General features: G+C 43.6%; 1 protein-coding gene across 1 annotated transcript in view; it reads right to left on the minus strand.

The window, feature by feature from the left end:
• LOC126161243 (uncharacterized) overlaps nt 1-26,085 on the minus strand; it is a 157,176-nt gene that overhangs the window by 89,785 nt on the left and 41,306 nt on the right. The window lies entirely within an intron of this gene.

Here is a 26,085-nt window from a genome sequence, read left to right on the forward strand (position 1 = left end):
AGCGGTTAACTGCTAGGATTTCAGTATAATCGCGTGGTGGGGGGCATTATTTTGGAACTTAGGTTTATACTTTTGGTTCTCCTACAGCTGTCATTATCTGGGCCGTATGGACAATGGCCTAAATTAAGCCCACACACAGTCAGCTACCTGAGTAGCAGCCTCTGATGTGTACTGCACACCTGACCCATTTAGGAGGACCCTACAACTCTCAGCCCTACGGCTCAAGTCTCGATCCTAGCTTGTCACAGAACGTTCTGAGTCTCTGGTTCAATCCCACTGCTCGACCTAGAACCAAAGGGCCACGTTCTATTCTGGGGAAAATGCAACTGATTATAAGCTACGTTGGAACTTGGTGAGCAAGGCTGATTTCTCAACCCTCTCTGCTAGTCGCTGGAATGATCCAAGTACGACCTCGGAGACCAGACAACAGGCTTTGTTTGTTCCAACGTGCCCCACAATCTGTATCTAGTTGCACCCTGCTCTCTCAATGGCTGCCGGAATAGACTCTTCATTACGCTCAAAGAGGCCTCGAACCGTACACTATGAGGGCACCTTTACTCCTTCCCATCCCTTGCTGGCATTATTCGCCATACGTTTGAAATGCCGACGATTAATGGATCCCTTCCCTTTTGCATTCTCTGCCCCTTGACTCAGGGCACGGCAGGTTTTCCAGTAGGTGGATCGAGTCCCTCTGGTTCAGTTTCTGTCTCAGTGGGAGACAGCACCTGCAGCCTATTGGTTAGTCGGATGGTTGCAACATCCTGAGTTCTTCGTGATCTCTGTCACCCCTGCGCAGGACGCCAAGACCCAACGCTGACACATCAGTCACAGTAAAGTGGACGAGTAATGATGGGTTTTGTTTTTCCTGCAAGAGAGGCATTGTCCACAGGAGAGGATAGTACTTTGGGTATCTTTGGTATCTCTGGTACACAACCCCTGGTAGTTCTCCCAACTGTCCATCATAACCATTTTCAGTCAGCGATCGGTTCAGCTCGACCACAGGACCCATTTCATTACATGTAAACACAGCCCACACTATTATGCAGCCACCACCAGCTTGCAAAGTGCCTTTTGACACTTTCAGTCCATGGGTTCGTGGGGTCTACGGCACACTCGAACCCTACCATTAGCTCTTACCAACTGAAATGGGGACTCATCTGACCAAGCCACGGTTTCCTAGGCGTCTACAGTCCAGCCGATATGGCCACGAACCCAGGAGAGGTGGCTGCAGGCTATGTCAAGCTGTTAGCAAAGGCACTCGCCTCGGCCACCTGGTACCATACCCAATTTTTTTTTTTTTTGTGTGACTAGGGCCTCCCGTCGGGTAGACCGTTCGCCGGCTGCAAGTCTTTCGATTTGACGCCACTTTGGCAACTTGCGCGTCGATGGGGGATGAAATGACGATGATTAGGACAACAGAACACCCAGTCCCTGAGCGGAGAAAATCTCCGACCCAGCCGGGAATCGAACCCGGACCCTTAGGATTGATAATCTGTCGCGCTGAACACTCAGCTACCGGGGGCGGACACCATACCCTATGAATATAGATGTTGGCCACAAACGCATCGGGTATACGGATAGTTGGGGTTGTTTGGGGAAGGAGACCAGACAGCGAGGTCATCGGTCTCATCGGATTAGGGAAGGACGGTGAAGGAAGTGGGCCGTGCCCTTTCAAAGGAACCATCTAGGCATTTGCCTGTAGCGATTTAGGGAAATCACGGAAAACCTAAATCAGGACGGCCGGACGCGGCATTGAACTGTCGTCCTCCGGAATGCGAGTCCAGTGTGCTAGCCACTGCGCCACCTCGCTCGGTATATATACGGATAGTGTTAACCCCCTTAGCATCAGCTAACGCCCGAAGGTGGCGCACTGAAGCACCGAAACTGGTAGCAATACAATAAATGACATCATACAGACGGATGTAGATGTAATAAACGTAAATGAACGGCCGAAGGCCCCCAGTCCTCCAGTCACAAGGACGGACACACAATAACGGATACGTTCGTCGTAAGCCCCACATTAATTTCTGCGGTTATATCACACAGAGTTGCTTGTCTGTTAGAACTGACTACTCCAACGCCGCTGCTCTCGGTCGTTAAATGGAGGCCTCCGGCCATTGCGTTGTCCGAGGTGAGAGGTAACGCCTGATATCTGGTGTTCTCGGCACACTTTTGACACTGTGGTTCTCGGAATATACGTCTAGCTCCTACTACCGTTTCGAGTTCAAAGTCTGCAATTCCAGTCGTGCGACTATTATTACATCGGAAACCTTTTCACATGAATCACCTGAATGCATATGACAGCTCCGCCAATGCACTGCCCTTTCATACCTTTTGTAAGCGATACTATTGCCATCTGCATATGTGCACATCGCCATCCCATGACATTTGCAACCTCAATGTATGTCTACTCCAGACATTTCCTTTCTTTTCGTATAAAATCACGTGCGTCACATAAATTCATATCGAAAATATAGGTAAAAGAACTTCACGTAAAATTTAAACATGTTTTTCGTATTGGTTTATGAAAACTCCTACTGGTGTCGTGATGTGTTTCGTAATATCAAATCGTCAATTGTAGCCATAACTTGTAAATATAACGTGTGCTTTTCAGGAACGTGATATATTATGTAGTATTATACTGTCGTCTATAAAAGTAACTGTGGTTTCGAGAAACTTTGGCCCTAGTATCCTCGTCCACAACCAACATCTCACAAGTTTCGTTGTATATTTACGTGAAAAAGGTATATTTTCGAGAAGTTTCGGGAGCTTGCAAAGTTTTTCGTAACCTACTAGTGATTTATATTTGAAGACATAATAACAAAGAAAAGCTACAACGTCATCTAATGGTACAGATACATGGACGACATAATATGCATGGTAGATGAACCTAAAAACAGAATACAGAAACTACAAAAAGACAAAAATGCTGTACACAAAAACATAAAGCTCACTATAAAAGAAGAACAAGAAAACACACACAATTTTTTAAACATAACCATAAGGAAAGACAATATTAAACACACATTTGACATATACAGAAAACCCACAACAAGTGACATTATCTTAAATGAAACTTCAAACCACCCACAGAACCGCAAACAAGCAACAATCAGACACATGTTAAACAGGCTGAGTAGGATCCCTCTAAACACTTCTAATTACCAGAAAGAGTTAGCCACTCTAAAACAAATAGCATTAAAAAGGCCACAAAGAAACAATGGTAGACAAACTAAACAAAAAAATAAAGTGACATGTAATGAAAAAACGAACCAAATCACACTAACTCGTACAACTTGCACTACAACAAAAAATGGCATACAATGACCTACCACAACAAATTCACTCATAAAATAGGAAAAATTAAAAAAAACAGGGCATAAACATTGCTTACAAAACAAACAATTTCATACAATAGCACATCCAAAAACTAAAATCAGAACCAGACAGATACCAACAATGTGGCATCTATCAGTTCAGTTGCAGAGATTGTGAGAAGATATACATTGGAATGACTGGCAGGACATTTGACACGAGATATAAAGAACATATCAGAGCATTCAAATACCATACAAATCATTCGAAATTTGCGGATCATCTAAAAGAAGAACACCATAGAACAAGCAATATTGAAAAAGATATGAATATCATGAAAATCAGTAAAGACAGACACCTCCTCCCTTTCCAAGAAAATTTCCACTTACAAAATGCATTAACACAAAATAAACAGTTGCTCAGTGACCAGATAAATATAAAATCACGTGAAAGAGGAAAGAGCCTTTTCCATCCTTCACCTCCTCCCACTCCCCCCCCCCCCCCCCGCACTCACAGTTTCATTTCACTTCTTTCCCTTCATCTTCGCCTCCATCTCACACTCCATCACACTGCTATATACTTATGTCCACTCATCATGGTTTCCCCCTCCCGTAAAAAACATAAAAATAATTCTCTCCATCGCTGTTCCTTCTCTACTCTTACACAGCACTTAAATACACAGAAACATAACTAAATAGAATCACATACATACAATAATCTAATTTTAAAAAAAATTATAAATCAAAGTAGTGGGAAGGTTATGTTGGCAACAGGCTATAGTGATGACTGCAGGCTTTATTAAGAGAAAATTGAAAATGATTTGTCGGCTGAAGGCCACAAGTAGTGTTACAAACAATTAAAGGGTGAAGGCTGGAATTACAAGTGGGGAAGAAAATAACATGTTAAAACATCAGAGTAAATTTTAAACAATTATGACAACTTGTCCAAATAAGACGGAGTGATCCACAGACAGTGCTCCCTGAATCGACCTGAGGAAGGTGACTACAGCTGTGTAAGCGGTGAGACAGGCAGCCAAGAGTTGTACTCACGTAACAGGATGGCAACCCACACTAGGGGTAGCTTAAGCGCCGTCCGACCGACTAACCAGTCCACCTAACAACGTCCGATCACCGGTACAATGATGGAATATTTTTAGGCAAGGGCGAAGAGACGGGCAGCACCAGGTCTTCAAAAACACACCCAAGGCCGAAGGAAATACTGGAACCAAGGTAGACTTCCCAAAAACATATGCGCAGTACAATTCAAGAGGCTGTCGAACTACACACTGTGTCAGACAGCATCAACATGACGAGGAAAGGTACGCTGCCGGAAAAGGGCAGGTAACTGGGCCATTAGCGGCCACAAGGCAGAAAATACCGCTGGCTACACTACACTAATAAGAATAATACTAAATCCAAACTAACATCAAGGAGCAGAAGGCCGCTAATAGCTTCCGCCAACCTGATAGACTCCACTTGTTGCGGTTGGTCTCACCGACCCTGTGAGCAGTAACACGCAAACAACAGCGAAATCACAAACACTAGAGGTTTCACTAGTGGATAAGGTTCACTCAACTTCAAGCATCCTGGGTTCGGTCGTCGGCTACAGCCCCTCGGTCTGACAGTGCCTGCGCGCCGCCAGCAGTCCCGGCCTGCCCTCGTGCTTCAGACCTCCTCGCTGCCCCGTCCGAAGCCGAACTGCCTGACACACACAACGACCTGGAATACTAGCCGTGCCACCAAAGATAGTGATGTCGATGATGATGATGTCCTCCTCGCCGTGTCCGGCGACAGCGACTCCGTCAGTCTTCTCTGTCCTTGTTGTGGTAGGCTCGGATGTGGCTCGCGAACCCGAATTTCGCTTTGAATATCCTGTTGCATGGAGCACAGTGAAGTTGACCAGCAGAGTTGTAAGTATACGTGTAGACAGGCTTGAGCTGAGATTTTCGGAGCTCTCTTTTAGCATCCAGGTTCATTAGACGCTTTTTCTCGAATTGTTCGATGCTCTTATGTACAGTTGATCGCCACTCCGATCGGCGCAATGCTAGCTCCTCCCAACGGTTGCTTGGGATGCCACAGGCTGCAAGGTGGCGTTTAATGGTGTCTTTATATCGCAGGTGTTGACCACCTTTCCTCCTCTTCCCGCACGAGAGCTGCGAGTAGAACACCGCTTTAGGTAGCCTACTGTCATCCATGCGTACTATGTGACCACTCCATCTCAGTTGATGTTTCATTATTAAAGCTTCAATACCAGCCAGTTTCACGCGGCGCAAAATCTCCGTGTTTGGGACACGGTCTTCCCATTTGATGCGCAGAATTGATCTCAGACATCGAAGATGAAATTTATTTAGCTTCTTAATGTCAGCTTTGTAACAGCACCAGGTTTCCGAGGCATAGAGTAAGGTGGATAATACTACTGCTTTGTAGACTGCAATTTTTGTTTGTAGTTTGAGATCAGGTGATTTCCATACTCGGTCATTAAGCTTACCGAAGGCTGAGGCTGCGCTGGCTATACGCGCTGCGATTTCCGTTGTCAGGCTGTTGTCACTTCTAATTTGGCTTCCCAGGTATTTGAAATTTGACACATTTTGCAAGGGTTTGTTATTTATCTGAATACTGGAGTTATCTGCATTAAGACCTCTAAGTGGCTGTTTGAGAACTTGCGTCTTAGTGATGCTAATGGCTAAGCCAAATCTTCTGCAGGAGGCATTTAGCAGATTTATGTAAGTCTGAAGAGTTTCGCAAGAATTACCCATCATGCATACATCATCCGCGTAGAGAATCTCTAAGATGGATAGTTTGGTTACGCGACTTTTTGTTCTGAGGCGAGAGATGTTGAAGACACCAAAGATAGTACCACAGTACTGGCTATCGATAACCGCTGCTGCTGCTACTCGCGGACAAACAATACTAGCAACTCAGTGGCACCATTAACACAAGAGGGAATCGAGACGCCTCTACCGCTATTACACGACGTCAAGTTATGAACGGCAAGAACGCGAGCCGCACACGGCTCATCTGACTTACATCATGATCTAACCGACAAGTGTAGAGAAAACTTCAGTTCACTTGTATTATATCTTCCCTAATCGTACTGTGATCGTTGGAGGAGGTTTTAATCATCCAACAATCAGTTGGGTTAATTATAGTTTTGTTAGTGGTGGGAACGGCAAGACATCCTGTGAAACAGTACTGAAAGTCTTCTCTGAAAACTATCTGGAACAGCTAGTTCGGAACCCCAATCATGGTGGAAATGTATTAGATCTGATGGCCTGGCCTATAATGACTTGAACTCTCTGAGAAAGTGCACATCGTAACAGCTATTAGTAACCATGACTCGGTTGTGGCAGCGATAATTGCCACAGTACAAAGAGCAACTAAAACAGGTAGAAGGTATAATTATTTGTTTAGTATACTGGATAAAAAAACAGTAGGTCGTATATCAATGAGGAACTTGAAACTTTAAACACACGAAAGGAGAATGTAAAGGAACTATGCTTCAAGTTAAAAGAATAGTTGACCAAGCATTGAACAGATAAGTACCCTGTAGAACAGTTCATGATGGGAGAGACCCTCCATCTTGTAAAGTCACGGTAAGGAAACTCGTAAAGAAACAGACTGCTGCATGTTAGGAATAAAATAAATGATAGGGCTATAGATAGAGGGATGCTGAATGAAGCGCATTCGACAGTCAAGAGAGCAATGCGTGACGCTTTTAATGACTGCCGTAGCAACATTTTATCAGATGATCTGTCACAGAACCCAAAAAAATTCCGGTAGTATATAAAAGCTGTTAGTGGCACCAAAGTTATTGGTTCAAATGGCTCTGAGCACTATGGGACTTAACTTCTGAGGTCATCAGTCCACTAGAACTTAGAACTACTTCAACCTAACTAACCTAAGGACACCACACACATCCATGCCCGAGGCAGGATTCAAACGTGGGACCGTAGCGGTCGCGCGGTTCCAGATTGTAGCGCCTAGAACCGCTCGGCCACTTCGGCCGGCCCCCAAAGTTATTGTCCAGTCACTCATGGACAATACAGGGACTGAAATTGAGAGTAGCAAAGCAAAAGCAGAAATGTTTAAATCTGTTTGTGAATTTAATTCTTGTAGCACTGAAAAAGTGAGTGACATATGTGTTACTGTTAGCGGCATTGAGAAACAGTTGAAATTGGGAAAACTGAACAAAGCCGCAAGTCCCGATGGAATCCCTATCAGATTTAATAATGAATCTGCGGCTGAGTTTGGCCCCCTGACAACTATAATCTATCATCGGTCTCTCGAATAAAAAACCGTGCCCAGCAGATGGAAAAAACTTAGGTCGCACCTGTCTATAAGAAGGGTATGAGAAGTGATCCACAAAACCACCGTCCAATATCCTTGATATCGATTTCTTGCAGAATTGTAGAAAATCTTCTAAGCTCGAACATAATAAGGTGTCTTGAACAAAATGACCTCCTGCTTGCCAACCTTCATGGATTTTACAACATAGATCATGAGAAACCGACCTCGCACTTTTCTCATATGAAAGCCATGAATCAAGGCAATCAGGTAGATGCAGTATTTCTCGATTTCCGAAAAGCATTTAACTCAGTACCACACATACGTTTATTCTCAAAAGTTCGATCGTATGAGGTATCAAGTGAAATTTGTGACTGGATTGAGGACTTTTTTGTAGAGAGGACATAGCATGTTACCTTGGATGAAGAGTCATCGTCAGATGTAGAAGTAATTTCAGTTGTACGCCAGAGAAACGTGTTGGGTCCCTTGCTGTTCATATTGTACATAACGACATTGCGGACAATATTAACAGTAACCTCAGAGTTTTCGCAGATTATGCAGTTATCTAGAATGAAGGACAGTCTGAAAAAAGCTGCATGAAGACTCAGAGGTTGATAAAATTTAAAAGTAGTGCAAAGATTGGCAACTTGCTTTAAATGTTCATAAATGTAAAATTATGCATTTCAGCAAAGGAAAAAGAAAACATAGTGTCCTATGAAAATAGTATCAGTGAGCCAATGTTGGAATCGGCCAACTCATACAAATACTTGGGTGTAGCACTTTTTAGGGATATGAATTGGAATGATCATATAGGCTTAGCCGTGGGTAATACCGGTGGCAGGCTTCGGTTTATGGGTAGAATACTGGGGAAGTGCAGTCAGTCTACAAAAAGAGATTGTTTACAGGCCACTCGTGCGAGTCAACCTAGAATATTACTCAAGTGTGTGGGACCCGTACCAATTAACTAACAGCGGATACTGAACGTATACAGAGAAGGGCAGCGCGAATGGTCCCAGGTTTGCCTGACCCGCGGGCGAGTGTCACAGAGATATTGAAGGAGCTGAACTGGCAGACTCTTGAAGATAGACGGAAACTGTCCCAAGAAAGTCTCCTTTTCAAGAACCAGCTTTCAATGATGACTGTAGGAATGTACTACAATCCCCTTCCCCTAAATATCACTCCAACAGGGATCGTGAGGAAAACATCAGATGCAGTACAGCAAGCGCAGAGGCATTTAAACAATCATTCTTCCCGCGCTCCATACGGGAATGTAAGGGAAAGAAATCCTAATAATTGGTACAGTGGGATATAGCTTCTGCCGAACACTTCACAGTTGTTCGCAGAGTATAATGTAAAGGTAGAAATTAAAACTGCGTAAATTATGGGACTGGGACTTGAACTTGGAACCTTGCCTTTTGTGGGTAATCCTCTTACTGGCCGTGCCTGTAAAATCGTACACTGACGGAAATTGAAGGTGTTACACCGTGAAGGACGAATCCAGTATTTATCAAACTTTGTGGAGGTGTTCATGACACATCGAGTATTCTACGCGGGCCTTATGCCCATAATCAACATCAGTATGAGATAACACCGCGGTAACGAATACACTCATGTATTTATTGTGGCATGGAAGCAAACAGCTTCCCAACGTCATCTCAATAAACAGCTTGCCATACCTAAAATACTTGTGTCAGTTTATAAACGTTGCTGGCGGGAGTATGCTACAAAATAATATGTCTCCCCCATCTGATCCCTGATAAACTCTATGCCTGACAAATTAGGGATCCTTGTAGGCCGGACAAGGATCTGTATACTCTTCGGGGCGTTTCTGACATGAACAACAGCGTGGGTTCTGTGCCTCTATCGCTCTACCATTTTACAACACTCCTTCACACGATAAACTTTTCTCTGAAACCTTACACCAAAGTTCTGCAATGTATAATTCTGATATATTACTCGCTTTCCGATATCAACATCTCACTCATTAAAGAGTGAAACTGACTCATTTTTCTTGCGCGAGGAAATGGAAATTTGCGGTGTACAAAATGGAAACCGAACGTTATCGTTATGGTCCTAATGTGGGCTGATATTGTTTTTGTTGCGTTACATCGAGAAAAAAATGTGTGTAGTTATTGGTGTTGAGAAGTGGACGAAAAGCATTGGAGCAGATTTTCACACTGTGAAATAACTTGCAAGAATGTGTAAATAAGACACTATTCTACACCAGGGATAAACCAAACGAGATTCCACTCTTTTAAACAGTTTCACCTTGTATTTTAATTTGGTCAACCTAACTAAAATATTTAATGTTGTAACTCGGAGATTTTTCGTAGACATACAACGGATGTGGCGAAGCCACAACGGCCGTCGAGTTCATTCCCCTTCACAAACAAAGAGAGCCGAATAAAATTAGTTCCGTAATTTCAGTGGAATTAAAATTCAAGGTGAAAGAATATCAATGATACGATTCGCTGATGATATTGTTATCCTAAGTCAAAGTGAAGAAGAATTACATGATCTACAGAATGGGATAAACAGCCTATTGAGTACAGTATATGGGCTGAGAGTAAATCGAGAAAAGACGAAGGTAATGAGAAGTAGCAGAAATTAGAACATCACGCCTGATGGTCACAAAGTAGATTAAGTTAAGGAATTCTTCTGCCTAGGCAGCAAAATAACCAATGACGGACGGGGCAAGGAGGACATAAAAAACAGACTTGCACTGGTAAAAAAGGCATTCGTGGACAAGAGAAGTCTACTAGTATCAAACATAGAACTTAATTTGAGGAAGAAATTTCTGAGAATGCACTTCTGGAGCACAGCATTGTATGGTAGTGAAACATGGACTGTGGGGAAACCGGAACAGAAGAGAATCGAAGCATTTGAGATGTGGTGCTACAGGTGAATGTTGAAAATTAGGTTGACTGATACGGTAAGGAATGAGGAGGTTCTGTACAGAATTGGAGAGGAACGAAATATGTGGAAAACACTGACAAACAGAAGGGGCAGGATGATAGGACATCTGTTAAGACATCAAGGAATGACTTACATGGTAGTAGAGGGAGCTGTAGAATGCAAAAACTGTGGAGGAAGACAGAGATTGGAATACATCCAGCAATTACTTGAGAACGTAGGTTGCAAGTGCTGCTCTGAGATGAAGAGGTTGGTAGAGGAGAGGAATTCGTAACGGCTCGCATCAAACCAGTCAGAAGACCGATGACTAAAATAAAAAAAAAAATCTGTAACAGGTTCGAGTCTCCTGAAAAATTTAGAGCTCGTTAGCTCGTTGATAGCAACATGGACATGAAAGACAAATAATTAAAAAGTCATTAAGTAAATAAGTAATTTTATATAGTAAAAATAAAGTTCTCTAGTCAAAAGACACTACTAATGACATTTCTGCATGGCGGACTGTTGATTGGGAGGCAAAGAAATATTGACATGCACTATTGAAGAAATTCAAAAAACATGCAAGATGCGGAACATCCGCAAAGTTCAGGGGCGATGTCTGAAAAAATAAAAGACACCAAGCCATCATATGATTGATTCGCCTCAATGGGCAATGGATCCGCAATGTCCAGAGCGTGTGCACATTTCGTTCGGCTTTCGGCGGGAATGTAAAATTAGCGAGCATGGAGGAGATGGATAGGGACTGTGGATAGGTGGCGGTGGGTGGGAATATGAATCGGCCAGGGAGCGTGCGGAGACAGTCTGGCATTTGCCATTAAAAATGTGTCCGGATGGCGCAGTGGTTAATGCAACTGCCTAGCAAGCAGTTTCACTGACATTGACAAATGCGAGCTCATTTTTCATTTTTCCCACGCGCTGTTTGAGAGAGGAACGGTGGAGAAATAGCTTGAAGGTGGTTTGATGAACCCTCTGACAGGCATTTAATTGCGAACTGCAGAGTAATTGTGCACATGTAAGTACAAAAGAAATTAATAACAGGAATAGCTTATGTGTCAAGTTAAAGAAGAATTTGATCCGGATTCAAATAATATTACACTCGCCCACACTGTAACAATTATTCATATTCACACAATAAATAAGCACGCTCCCACAATGGCTCTGGAATACAATAGTATGACGAATTCTGATATGTTAACAACTGTCGGCCCACACATTTGTCAGGTACAAATTTTTCACACAGAGTAAATACTTCACCATTGAAAATCCATCTACTCTTTCCTCACTGGTCGTGGCCAATGGGCTTCATAGGGAGCAGTGTACGACGCGCTTATTTTAGTAGTACACTGCATTGAAAACACGTAAGTCGGCATGGAACGTGATTCAACAAGCAATAGGAAGGACTAACACCCACAAACACTGCAAACGGACGTTTATATGCGGTAAAAGATGGAGAAAATTTAAAATAAAAAAGGATTGTATCGCTGCACAGGTAAGTGCTACAAGAATGTAGACCACATGAAAAGATAAAACATTAAAAAATATTTTCATATAAAAGAAATTAATTTCAATTGAACCTCTTAAACAACTGAAACTTTAATTTAAACTGACTGGGATTTAAGACAAGTTAAATGGATAACAACAATGAGAAGTAGGAACAGTAACCTTCAGAAAGGTAGTATGTCCATTGCATAAGTCTTTAGGACACAAATTTACAGGAAAAGAGCTATCTCTGAAGAAGCACTTAGTTATGGGAAATGGCATGTTGTCATCCCACTTTGTCGGTCCATGAACCAAATTTGTGTAAACCCTTGTTAGGAATTGCCGCTGTGATTGTTCTCTTGTGAACGGTCGCTTGTATACGGTATACATCCGGAAGAAAGTGTGTTGTTTACAGTCTCCTCATCGACTGAAGTACCTGCAGTGGGAGATGTAGAGCAAACGTGCTTCACTCAGAAAACGGTGTTATTTACCGACGTCATTGTGCTTATTAAAAGTTTCTCACCGCTCTTCGTACCTTATAGTTTTTGTATTACTCTCTCAGATATTACTGTATGGCGACAAGCAATTACATTTCTATTTCACAGTCCTTGCTACACATTGAGACCCGTTGTGAAGATATAGCCATTAGTGATAGGTAAATTTGTCTTTTTTTTCTTTCATTTCTTTCGGTTTCTTAGACTACGTATTCATATCTGTGATGGTGCAGGATAGCTGTGTCTGGTAATAATGTTAAAAAGGTAACTCAATTGATATATTTTTCTATAATGGATAAACCTTTTTTTTTATTATTACTTAAATACAGGAAGACTTTAAACTTTTTGATTTATTTTATCTGCATTTGTGATACCAACTGAGACGTGAAGAACTGCTATGTACATTGTAGACATGAAAGCGCAGAGAGCGATGTCGAAAGTAACAGCTGAGCAGCGATATACAGTGAGGGAGTGTCAATTGGTGTGTGTGTGCAGCAATATAGCGAGACGCGCGTTGTTGATTTGAGGTGCAAAAACTTGCCAAGACAGTGAATCTGGAACTCAATGATTGAGAGAAGAATTACCGTCGCAATGCGTAATGAAATATGAAGGGGTCATTATGAAAAGAAAGATCTTGCGATATGAGTATTACTAAATGCACTGTGTCTCAACCGGTGCTGAAAAAGTTTACGCGAGTAGACATTAAAGTTATTGCTACCGTGTGGCTGAAACTGCTTTTACATTTAAGTGCATCGCGAGAGCCCAGGCTTCATAAAACTGTGTAATATATTTGTCTTCTTAATGAACAGCCAAATGTTTCAAGCCGTGTCCGCAGCTCGTGGTCGTGCGGTAGCGTTCTCGCTTCCCTCGACCGGGTTCGATTCCCGGCTGGGTCCGGGATTTTCTCTGCCTCGTGATGACTGGGTGTTGTGTGATGTCCTTAGGTTAGTTAGGTTTAAGTAGTTCTAAGTTCTAGGGGACTGATGACCATAGATGTTAAGTCCCATAGTGCTCAGAGCCATTTGAACCATTTGTTTCAAGCCGTAACTGTCGCGATAAACAAAATTACAGCTGCGGATCAGGTGCAAGAACGCATTTACTGACCATGAATTTGCGATTTCGGCAGTCATGTGTAAACGCGATAGGCGGTTATATACGGTCTGAGACCATCAAAAACAGTGTATGAAGGACAGAAACGAGAATTTATTGTGTATAACATGTAAGAAACGTCCACATGCTAAACTTGTGGAGTGTCACCAACAATTATGTCCATTCAACCAGTGGCCTGTTAAAGGTCACTGCAATTGACTTCCCAGTACAGCCGAGGAGAGACTTTACCAGCGTACTTCGCTGTGGAAATACGAAAAACGGAGTTGCTGTGATAACTTTATCTGAAACACACAAGCCTCCGCCATCATCTCAATACGCCGACACGCCTCTGCAACAACGAACATCAATCTGCATTGTTGCGCGCTCTCTAACAGAATTCAGTAGTTCAAATTGTAAATTGTTTATTTCATTATAAAAGTATTTTATTTCTTTTCCTTTCCGTAAATTTTTCTACGTGAACTATTAACTTCAAGTGCAGCTTTGTTGACCCACCATTAGTTATAAGTATTTTTCTTTTACTTGAACTATATCTTTCTTTGAAATTATTGTGTGCCTTCTGAGGGTATGTGTTGAAAATGCATGTGCAGTGTTAGCTTCAAAGTGAGTTTGCATAGGGCATACTTAAATGTATGATAAGGTCGTACGCGTAAATCGCGACGTCCGCCATTCGCTTCTGAGCTCCGACCAGCAGAATTAAAGCAGCTTGTTCGCTATTGGTCTAAGCTTCGCGCCGAGGGCAAATTGATGCGATAGCTATCAAACCACACTTGTTATGTTTACATTGTGCTTAGTCATGTTACCTTTCTTTCACAAGTAATAACTTGGTTGTTGATATTACAGAGCTAAGTGAACAGATGTATAGTCTAATTCTACAGTGTTCACGGAATTAGTAACAGAACTGTGTGTGATTTACATAATTCAGTGACTAGGTGGAACCCCATTATCCATATGCACGTAATTCCTAAGTAGAACGAGTACTTAGTTATTTCTAAAACCTCGAATAAATAGTACAAATACACGGTCTGTAATCTCGCGAAGTACGCCCCTGAGAACCGTTTTCTCCGCACTGTGCACTTTGTAAACACGTCTTAACTTTCAGATTCTTATTTTTGTGAAATATTAGTTCATGACAAGAAGCATATCTGTAACTCTACAGTTTGCACAGAACATTTAAAACGTTGATCTTGGCAAATCTCCTCTTCTCTGTACTGATTTGGTACCCTTGACGCTATTGCTTCCTGTCATAATAGTTTACATCGAGAACCTATTGATCTATACGTACATAAAGTTCACAGTGTCATTACACTTTGAAACTACTCCACTTAGCAAACACTTTACTCCACTGTCCTAATATCGTAATTCTTAACTCTGCTTTGTGACATGGTATTGGTTCAAATGGCTCTGAGCACTACGAGACTTAACTTCAGAGGTCATCAGTCCCCTAGAACTTAGAACTACTTAAACCTAACTAACCTAAGGACATCACACACATCCATGCCTGGGGCAGGATTCGAAACTGCGACCGTAGCGGTCGCGCGGCTCCAGACTGCAGCGCCTAGAACCGCTCGGCCACCTCGGCCGGCGACATGGTATTCCACGACAGAAAGCTCTTTAACACCTTTTACTTCACGGTCCGCGAGGTGCATCAAAAACAGTCCGCGATGTGCACTGCAAACACAGTCTAAAATCTGCCGCAGCAACACGCCATACCGTCCGTCATGCGCGACAGTAATCAGTCTGAACTCCTCTCCACACACCATTGCTACCGTTTCATCCAGCGACCTTGTAACGCCGGAAATGCATATCCTCCTATTTCCATCTATTGTACTGTAATTTTTTCCCTTGTTTTGTTACCACAAAATATGACATTTCTGTCTCTTTATATATTGTAATTGTTTTACTGTTTGTATATATATATATATTTATGAATTTATGTCGATGTATAATTGGTTGTTTTGTAAATATTATTTGTATTTTTACGCTGGGTCTTGCCTAGGGAAAGCTATGCTATCGAACGAATACATCGATAGGTCGTGTGGAGAACGAAAGTGTTTAGGATCTTTGGTAGTGTTAACTCTGTCGCGTGGAGCGCGGGCTGAGCAGAGAGAGAGTCTGGCTGGAGTAGTGAGTGGAGCAGGTGTGTTGCGTGAAGCTCCCGCGAGTTGCCGCGCTTTCGGGGTTTGGCAGAATGTAATTGCGCTCGACTTCCGATGATAGTTTCTGACATGGTGTCGCGGACGGGAAGCATTAGCTGGCGCACATCAAGAGCCCGTTTCGTCTGGTGACCGTGTCGAGAAGAAGGCGCGCCAACATCCAGCTTCTGCAACAGCGACGGCCGACAATGAGTGACTGTCGCCACCTCCTCGATCGACGGCTTCAAACCTTCAATCAACCAACAAGGAAGACTGGAAGCACGTAAAGTTTTAGAACTGTATGGCAGACCTCAGCTTTTCAAACTTTTAAAACTGTTCAAATCACAAAATTACAGCAACGTAGCATGAATCTTTGTTGCTCATTGTCCCAATTGCATTACCAAGCAGGGTCCCTTCCTTTTCCGGAATGAACCCGAGTGTCGATGAAATTCAAACGCCAGCATCATTTTATTTCACTGCTTTAATTTCAAAGTTCAGTTAAGGTATTCATAGCTGGCTACAGTATTTAGATTGCACAAGCACAAATTAAGAGTGCGAGTTTTGTTACCGTATTTTAGCTTACCTGTGACTGCAGCTCAGCTTGGTACGTACTAAATTTTACTATTTTTAATTGTTCAGAATCGTTTAATTCAAGTTCAAAGTTAAATCTCTTATTTCTAAATTGCGTAGATTCAAGTAGCTTTTGAAATGATTGTTGAGGTAGTCCAAGACTAACCGTATTTTACTGAATTTCGATGTGCTTCAGAAAGAAAGCTCACTATTAACTTCAGTCACTAAATTGACTTTCGATTTTCCTGTTTTATTAATTCTTTTGCTAATTTAAGTCAGAGTGTAACGAAATTTATTACTTCTGACAATCTTTCCGTTTTCACACTACACGTGTCAACCTTCAGTTGCCATGCTTCTAGTGCTAATTATATGTGTAATAACCTTTCTTTTTCAGTTACTATAGTAATTGTCCTTAGGACTGGCGACCGTAATTTCTCCCAAATCTCAAATATCTAATTACCGCTAGTTAATTGTTAACGTGACGACCGCACATTTACTTTCTTTATTAACTTTACCCCTTTTCAAAATTAATTTCCACCAGTTTCATTTGCATTTTTCCTTTCATTTAGATGTAACCCTTTCCTCCCTCTTTACCGACAGATTAACTTCGGTGACGATTGCTTTTCCCAAATTTCCATTAGGTACACGCGGTTTAATTTTTCACTGTCATTAAGGTCGATAAGTGAGGGGGAGGTTACAACCTCTCGATAATTTTAAAGCTCAGCCCCTCTCGCAGAATATTACGTGGGTTACATTGTTTTAAACATACACAAGTTTATGCACGAAACAGTATTTTGAAGATGTAGGAGCAGAAAATGAAGAACAACAGTCTGTGAGGACTCAACGAATTACATCGCTTCCCGGAGGCCAGAATCATATCGCTGACCTCGGCAGCATCGAGTGACGTGACGTCTTTGGTTTTGGCAATGAGAATCAGCATTTTCTCATGTCGGATGTTCTTTGTAACTGTGCTTCAATGAGCAAAGAAGTATCTCGTGTACTTAGCACCCAATGTAATTTATGCTCCGTGTACGTCACCCGTACCGTGGAACCATATCTGGTGACTTTCGGCGCCGTATTTTCACGTCCGTAACAGTGCTACGAGAGTGCAGCCATTATAGGCACTTCGTCCAAACCAACGACGGCACCACTGCATCGTCGTGTTTTGTGCCTCGTTACGATACTGAATATTCGCGTGCTCCGCAGCATGCAGTGATTAAATCTGAAACAACCACACGTCAGACCAGGATCTGAAATGCAGGAGGATCTGCAGCGAATTGACGCATGGTGCAGGGAATGGCAATTGAATCTCAATGTAGACAAGTGTAATGTGCTGCGAATGCATAGAAAGAAAGATCCCTTATCATTTAGCTACAATATAGCAGGTCAGCAACTGGAAGCAGTTAATTCCATACATTATCTGGGAGTAGGCATTAGGAGTGATTTAAAATGGAATGATCATATAAAGTTGATCGACGGTAAAGCAGATGATAGACTGAGATTCATTGGAAGAATCCTAAGGAAATGCAATCCGAAAACAAAGGAAGTAGGTTACAGTACACTTGTTCAAAAATGGTTCAAATGGCTCTGAGCACTATGGGACTCAACTGCTGTGGTCATAAGTTCCCTAGAACGTAGAACTACTTAAACCTAACTAACCTAAGGACAGCACACAACACCCAGCCATCACGAGGCAGAGTAAATCCCTGACCCCGCCGGGAATCGAACCAGGGAACCCGGGCGTGGGAAGTAAGAACGCTACCGCACGACCACGAGATGCGGGCTACACTTGTTCGCCCACTGCTTGAATACTGCTCACCAGTGTGAGATCCGTACCAGATAGGGTTGATAGAAGAGATAGAAAAGATCCAACGGAGAGCAGCGCGCTTCGTTACAGGATCATTTAGTAATCGCGAAAGCGTTATGGAAATGGTAAATAAACTCCAGTGGAAGACTCTGCAGGAGAGACGCTCAGTAGCTCGGTACGGGCTTTTGTTGAAGTTTCGAGAACATACCTTCAGCGAGGAGTCAAGCAGTATATTGCTCCCTCCTACGTATATCTCGCGAAGAGACCATGAGGATAAAATCAGAGAGATTAGAGCCCAAACAGAGGCATACCGACAATGTTTCTTTCCACGAACAATACGAGACTGGAGTAGAAAGGAGAACCGATAGAGGTTCTCAAGGTACCCTCCGCCACACACCGTCAAGTGGCTTGCAGAGTATGGTTGTAGATGTAGATGTAGATGCAGGTGTAGATCTGACTGGGAACAATGCCGACGCGCACAATGAAAAATGGAGCCCCGCCGACAATCCGTCCCGTCTTTTCAGTACGCCCATGGTTTATCAACTTTCTCGCCTTCCCCTGCTCCGGCGTCCACGAACATGCGAATTGTGCAAATGAGTGGACTCGTTATCTTACAGATTGTTTCGCATACAGTGAACACTGTCGTTTCTACCTGCAAACGAATGCTTCCGACAAACAATCTGTGTATTGCGCTCGGCTCCGGTTCTGTTCGTACGACGTTACAGGCGTCTACTGTGAGCAATCAAGCCCACGTTCACGAATAGAGACGCTACGTCAACATACCGCCCAGCGTGCATGGCACCCACGCCGCATCTGTGATGTCGTCGACACCTTACGTGCAAAACAATGAGCCACATACTGACTGTATTGTTTCGAGTGCTCAGCCCGCGTCTTCGGCGTCGCGTGCATCCGCAGTTTCAATCGCCTGACACACACCACGGCGCGCAGTCTCGAGAACTAATTTTCAACGACGTCACTAACGCGACGACCGCGCCACATGTGCTCGTGTTCCTGCCATCCGTACCACAGCAGGTTATGTGGTTACACCAACAGTGCGCGGATGAAGTCGTTACTGCGCCGGCTGCGTCGCGAATGCCCGCATTTCCGCCAGCCGCAACTCACCACATCATACAACAGCACGAACGTTCAGCTAACGATGTTAGTGCCAGGTCTACACCCCCATGTGGCTATTCGCAGGCCGCGCTCTCATTATGCTCTGTTCCACGCCAACGCCAATGGGACTACCCGACTATCGGCCAAATTCTAAACCCCCACTGTTCCGTTCCAGTCAACCTGCCGTGTGGTTTTCCCTGTGTGAATGTATCGTTGTCACTACGGCACCATCGGCGATACTGCCCAGTTCGTCACTCTACTCAGCCATCTCGGTGCGCAAACCGAACAGACCAGCGATTTATTTATTTCTACTCTTCCCCCTAACAAGTACGAGACAGCTAAATCACTGTTACTTCAACGCCTTTCACGTACTAAATGGTTCAAATGGCTCTGAGTACTATGGGACTTAAATTCTGAGGTCATCAGTCCCCTAGAACTTAGAACTACTTAAACCTAACTAACCTAAATACATCACACACATCCATGCCCGAGGCAGGATTCGAACCTGCGACCGTAGCGGTCGCGCGGGTCCAGGCTGTAGCGCCTACAACCACTCGGTCATGGGAATGGTTGGCTTACTGTAGCCATTGTACGAGGTGGTAGTGGAGTACCTAGTGTTGGTGGACTTGAAAGCTTTGTAGACAGAGACATTATTGCCTACCGTACCTACCATATGGCAGAACTTGCAAATAAAGACTTTGGTAAATCCGCTTATATGTCTACCTCTGCATTGTCATTGTATACACGTAACAAAAGAAAAATATCTGTTAATGAGTCTGTATTTATTTGGATTAAATAATCTTATGCCGGATCGCACCCTGTGGACACTATGGCTAGTCAAACTGCCACCATAAGTGCAACTCGCCGTGATGTCACATGGACACGACCTCTTGGACTCTACGCCATCGGGTAGCATGGGGCGAGGCATTATTTACGCGGGCAACAGTACCGAAGTCGCCGACTCACTGCCCCCTTGCCACACACGCAGCCACGATGCTCCCAAGGCTGCCCAAGCCCATGCGACCCCACCCGAGTTGCCGACGCCACCTGCTGTGCGGGACAATGACCTCCGCCATGTTGACAAACAGACTCAGCAGACAACTTTTTCACCATTTTCCGTGAGGGGCGATTGGCCGTTTGGGGCGATGGGGGCGCCATAACCTCCTCCAGCTGATGGCAGGGCCAGGGGTGCAGCCGGAGCGAGAAAGTAGCACGGTGGCCGGCGCTATTGCACCACTACTAGGACTTGCCTTAGTGCCGACTGGCCATCTCCTCGCGCCAGCTGCTAATGTGGCCCTCGCAGCTGCAGGACACTGACGTGGAGCGTGCGAGACCTTCAGATACAACTAAAAGACACTTTGGTTGCACTTGAAAAGAAAGAATGAATAACTCAGTCGGTATGCAAAACACCACAGGGTTGTGTCGACTGTTTTCGTTCGGTTGCTCCCACAAATAGGTTTCACTCAAAGGAAATGACTATAATAATCCAACTGATATACGAAGCTACCACTGGCTGATTCGCTTGTTTCAATTCAGTTGCTCCCATAGAATGAATAATTCAATCAGAAATAAAGCTACAACCGAATGAGTCGACTGTTTTCCAACATCGACTGAATCTATAGTTTTAATTCGATTGTTCCCAACACTACCTACAGCCGCGCTCGTGTGCCACAATGAAGCGTGGACCGAGGTCCTCCCATGGTTGCTACTAGGAGTCCATGCTGCCTATAAGCAAGGCCTAAATGCCTCCCTCATGGAGCTATTATACGGAGAGACCCTCTCCCCACAAGCCCACGTTGTCACTCCAACCACTGCTTTGCATGACTCTGAACTGCTGAGCCTGGATTCGCCTGTCATCAGGGCACATCCGTCGTCTGCGCATCCCTCCTCCTTCCCCCCTCCCCCCCTTCCACACTTGGAGTTTTTGTACACAAGTCTCTCGCAACCTGCTCACATGTCATGGTGCAGGATGGCAATGCTGCAATGGCAAATTGTCTACCGTCTCCCATAAGTCACCTTAAATCGGCTTGCACAATCTCAGACATGGAACATGTGGTTTCTGATACTGAACCTGCTCCTCCCAGCCGGCCGAAGTGGCCGTGCGGTTCTAGGCGCTGCAGTCTGCAACCGCGAGACCGCTACGGTCGCAGGTTCGAATCCTGCCTCGGGCATGGATGTGTGTGATGTCCTTAGGTTAGTTAGGTTTAACTAGTTCTAAGTTTTAGGGGACTAATGACCTGAGAAGTTGAGTCCCATAGTGCTCAGAGCCAGAGCCTGCTCCTCCCAGCGTACGTGACTCCTTTGAGTTCAGTGTCGACTTTAAGGAATTTTTTCCAGAGGACATTTCTGTCAAGCTCGTCGACGATAACCTGATCATCGATGCTCAGCATGATGACCTACAATCCGCTAACGACACTGTCACACGCCAATTTTTCCGAACAATCCCTCTTCCTTATCGCATTGACACAGGACTAACTGTCTGTGTTTGGAACACTACACATCAAGGCGCCAGTTTGTGCACCGACACCATCCATCACCCAAGATCATTCTGCTCACAGACAGGCCGCCTTCCCAATGGCTCCTCCTGGAGTCTCGACTCCAGTCCCAGTTGACGCACTGGCGCTTTGCTTCGGACGACATCTACGACTCCCACAACACCTCCAGGACTATCATCTTGACAGCACCGCCAATGCAGCACTCGCTTCCCAGAGAGATCACAACAACCGCCTCCCACTCTCGCACGATTCAACATCACAAATCCCAGCGCCCTTTCACCCCTCCTGTGCTCAGCACTGTGGGGTGTGGGTGGGGGTGGGGGCAGGGGACTCGCAGGAACTCAATAAACAATTGACCTATATCACTGCCTGAACGTCTGAATCATATTGCTGACCTTGGCGGCACCAAATGACGTGAACTCTCAGGTTATGGCAGTCTTTGATTAGCTTGTTAACATGTCGGACGTTCTTTGTAACCTTGCTTTAATGAACAATAACGTAAAGTGTGCACTTAGCACAAAGTATAATTATATTCCAAATACCTGACCTGTATCGTGGAACCACAGGTTCGTAGGTGGCAGTTACAGAAATTACACGGACATAAACACAAAGCCTGCACAATCGTAATTCTCTTTAACATGAAAAGAAGAAGTAAAACTGATTCTGTACTGCAGTAGTATCTTGTCACACCACACATCATACTATGATCTGAAGAATACATATGTGGACTGGAGACAGACAGCCATACTCTGGGGATGATCTTCAAGACAAAGGCTGGCGTCCAGGAGGATTTTACTCATCCCATTAAAAGCCCCTAAAGCTGTACTTGAGTGGATGTAAGTTGATTTCTGACAGCTGCAGCTGGATGGTCACAGGATCTTCGCTGACCTGCCTCAGCCAATAACGTAACGTCTCTGTGTGAAGGCCTCAGCGTTGTCACGACTGTGCAGACGGCTATTTTTTGCACCTGCAGCCGCTAACACACACATCAAAAAAAGTTTTGCATCACCTCGGTTCCGAGAGTTCCGGAACCTGTACAGAAAATTGGAATAGAGATCAAACTAAACATCATTTCCGTCCTTTTTATTGCTTATGAAAACTACACATTGCATGTTGTACCACCATACAGCGAGACCTTCGGAGGAGGTGGTCCAGATTGCTGTAAACACCGTGAGCCGCATATCGACTCCTGCTACACCTCGTGTTTAGATTGCACTGGTTTTCCTTTTCTTCCCCTGACATGTTTGTTTGATATGTTGTCTGTCATTAAGTGGCTGCTTGGTTGTCCTTTCCCTCTGCTATCGATATCTGCGTTTTTTGTTTCTGGGAAACTGCTATGGAGGAAGTGAGATCTTTGACCGGTTGGAACCTTGTGTGGTGGCGCGGAAGTAGGGGGTTGCGCGCAGAGAGTGTGGTGGACACGGGAGGGCAGTGTGGCTCTCCAGCGCGAAGCAGGCGTGGTCGGTTGTACGAGTCGCCACGTGATGTATGTCGGTTGTGCGTAACGAGCGGGTCGAGTTGACGGAAGAGCTCCCCGCATGTTAGTTGTATACAGAATCGCCCCACGAGTAGTTGCTGTTCATTTCGCCTTGTTGGGACGTTAACAAGCTTTTTTAAATCCTCCGTTTCAACACTGAAGAAGGAGACACCTAACATGAAGGAGCGGTCACTACCCGTCAACGTTGCAGAGAAGACGTGAACGCAGGTGACAGAGCGTGTTGTCGCGTTGTAAGTTTGCTGTTTATGTTTTCTTATTGGCAACGTTACGTAGCGCTCTCTGTATGAAAATCACTGGCTGTGCTGTGTGCAGTATGTCGCTAGTTTGCATTGTTGCCTGCCATTGTTGTCATGAACTGCTATAGCTGGATGTGAACAGCAGATAGCGTTGGGCAGTTGGAGGTGAGCCGCCAGCAGTGGTGGACGTGTGGAGAGAGATGGCGGAGTTTTGATAATCTGTAAGACTGAATGTCAATTATGAATATTAAGGTAAATACATTGTTTGTTCTCTATTAATATCTTTCATTTGCTAACTATCCCTATCAGTAGTTAGTACCTTCAGTAGTTTGAATCTTTTATTTAGCTGGCAGTAGTGGCGCTCGCTGTTTTGCAGTAGCTTGAGTAGCGAAGATTTTTGTGAGGTAAGTGATTTGTAAAAGGTATAGGTTAAAGTTAGTCAGGGCCATTGTTTTGTAGGGGTTATTGAAAGTCAGATTGCGTTGCGCTAAATAATATTGTGTGTCAGGTTAAGCACAGGCTTGTATAAATTGTTCTAAGGGGACGTTTCACATCTAAAATTGTTCAAAGGGGACGTTTCATATGTCGACCCTTAGCCTAGGATACCTCACTGGAATCTTCTGATTTTTTCTTGTAGTTTGTGTATTTAATGTAGCTTTTGTTTATTGCTAGCGCGTAATTGTAGAGAGAATCTCCTTGGTAGTTGCAGTCTTTCATTGTTGCACAGTAAAACAGTTGTGGCATGCATGTAGATTTGCACCAAGTATTTCGCAGCTGCAATTAACTAGATATTATTTTCAGTGCTATGTTAATGTGTTCTCTTATTTTTGCTATTCAAATTGTGCTTTTCTGTGTTATCGTGTGAAATATTGTGACAATAATGGCGTGTGAAAAACGTAACACTCGGCTCCAAAGTAAACTAAGAAATGACAGTGAAGACGAAAGCAGTGTGTTGGCCCCACCATGTAATGAGTTAACTAATGTTCAAAGTAGTAATTTGGTAACTGTGCATAGGGAAATGGAGCGGGCGTCAAACAATGGTGTAGCCAGTCAAACAGGTAGTGAACAGGGAAGCATTATCGATCGATCGGTCGGCAACAGCTCGCCTCAGGAATCCGAAATGATAGGACACAATTTTGCAAATACTGTAGATTCAGGTTTTGCGTCCTCACCGTTTTCTCAAATGAGTCAAGACACATTTTCTGCTTGTCAAAATGTGAATGTTGCCGGTGAAAATCCACTGCCAAAAAGCATAGAGAAACAGATTCCAGACACTAATACATTATTATTGCAATTAATGCAACAAATGGAACAAAATCAGAGACAAATGGGACAAAATCTTCAAAAGTTAGACACAATGGAACAAAATCTTCAAAAGTTAGACACAATGGAACAACACCAGAGACAAACACAGCAACAGTTAGACGCAGTGGAACAAAATCTTAAAAAGTTAGACACAGTGGAACAAAATCTTCAAAAGTTAGACACAATGGAACAAAATCAGAGACAAACACAGCAAAAGCTTCAAAAGTTAGACACCACACTTGAACAAACACGTGAAGATTTAACTACTGAATTACATAACATTGAATCGAAATGTCAGAAAGTCTGTAATGATGTAAAAACACAAATTTGTGAGCATTTCCAACCTATTTTTTCGCGGCATGAAAATACATTACAGAATCACGAAGCAGCCATAAAAGAACTGCAAACTATTGTTCATGAAAATCATGAGACCTTGCAAGCTAAAATTGACTCAGTTGCATCTACCGATTCGGTTACGCAACTTGCAAAAACTCAGGAAAACTTAAAGGACACAGTAGAAAGACACATGGGGGAAATTAGTTCATTATCAGAGAAAGTAGCCGAACTTTCGGATCAGGTCACTAACTTATCTACAAAGGTAGATGATGATCTGAATGACACAAGACCCATAGCCTTCACTGACACAGAAGAGTATGAACAAATTAGAAAATTCAAACAAAATCAAAATCAAATCAACACACAGTACAAAAGAGAAATGCGGGAAGTACAAGATCAGCTGACACAGGTAATACAAGAATTACGTATTTCAGAGGACACTCGCGCTCCAACACGGGAAGAGGAACTTAGAAATACGCAAAAGCCACAAAATAATAACACAGGGCATTTCGGTAATTATGAAAGAAATTGGCAAGGTACACCGAATTTTGAGATGGAACCGCCGACACGATATGCTACTCGCCGACACGATGATTTTGACTATAAGCTGTTCATTACTACACGTAAATTCAAAACATTTAAGAATTCTGGCAACGACATTCATCCACAAGCATGGCTCCATCAATTCTCTCATTGTTTTCCTCCCAACTGGTCATTAGAACACAGATTAGAATTTATGTGTGGCTACTTAGAAAATGAACCAGCTGTAAGAATGCGATCGGTCATTCACGATTGTCACAGTGAAGGAGAATTTTACCATGCGTTCCTCTCAGCATATTGGTCACAAGCTACACAAGATCGCGTAAAACATAGCATCATGATGATGAAACACTTTGAACAATCTGAATTTTCCAGTCTTGTCAAATATTTTGAAGACATGTTGCACAAGAATCAGTACCTATCAAACCCATACAGCCCCTCAGAACTCATCCGCATTTGCTT

This window comes from Schistocerca cancellata, chromosome 2 (assembly GCF_023864275.1).
Source record: "Schistocerca cancellata isolate TAMUIC-IGC-003103 chromosome 2, iqSchCanc2.1, whole genome shotgun sequence".
NCBI classification, from domain to species: domain Eukaryota; kingdom Metazoa; phylum Arthropoda; class Insecta; order Orthoptera; family Acrididae; genus Schistocerca; species Schistocerca cancellata.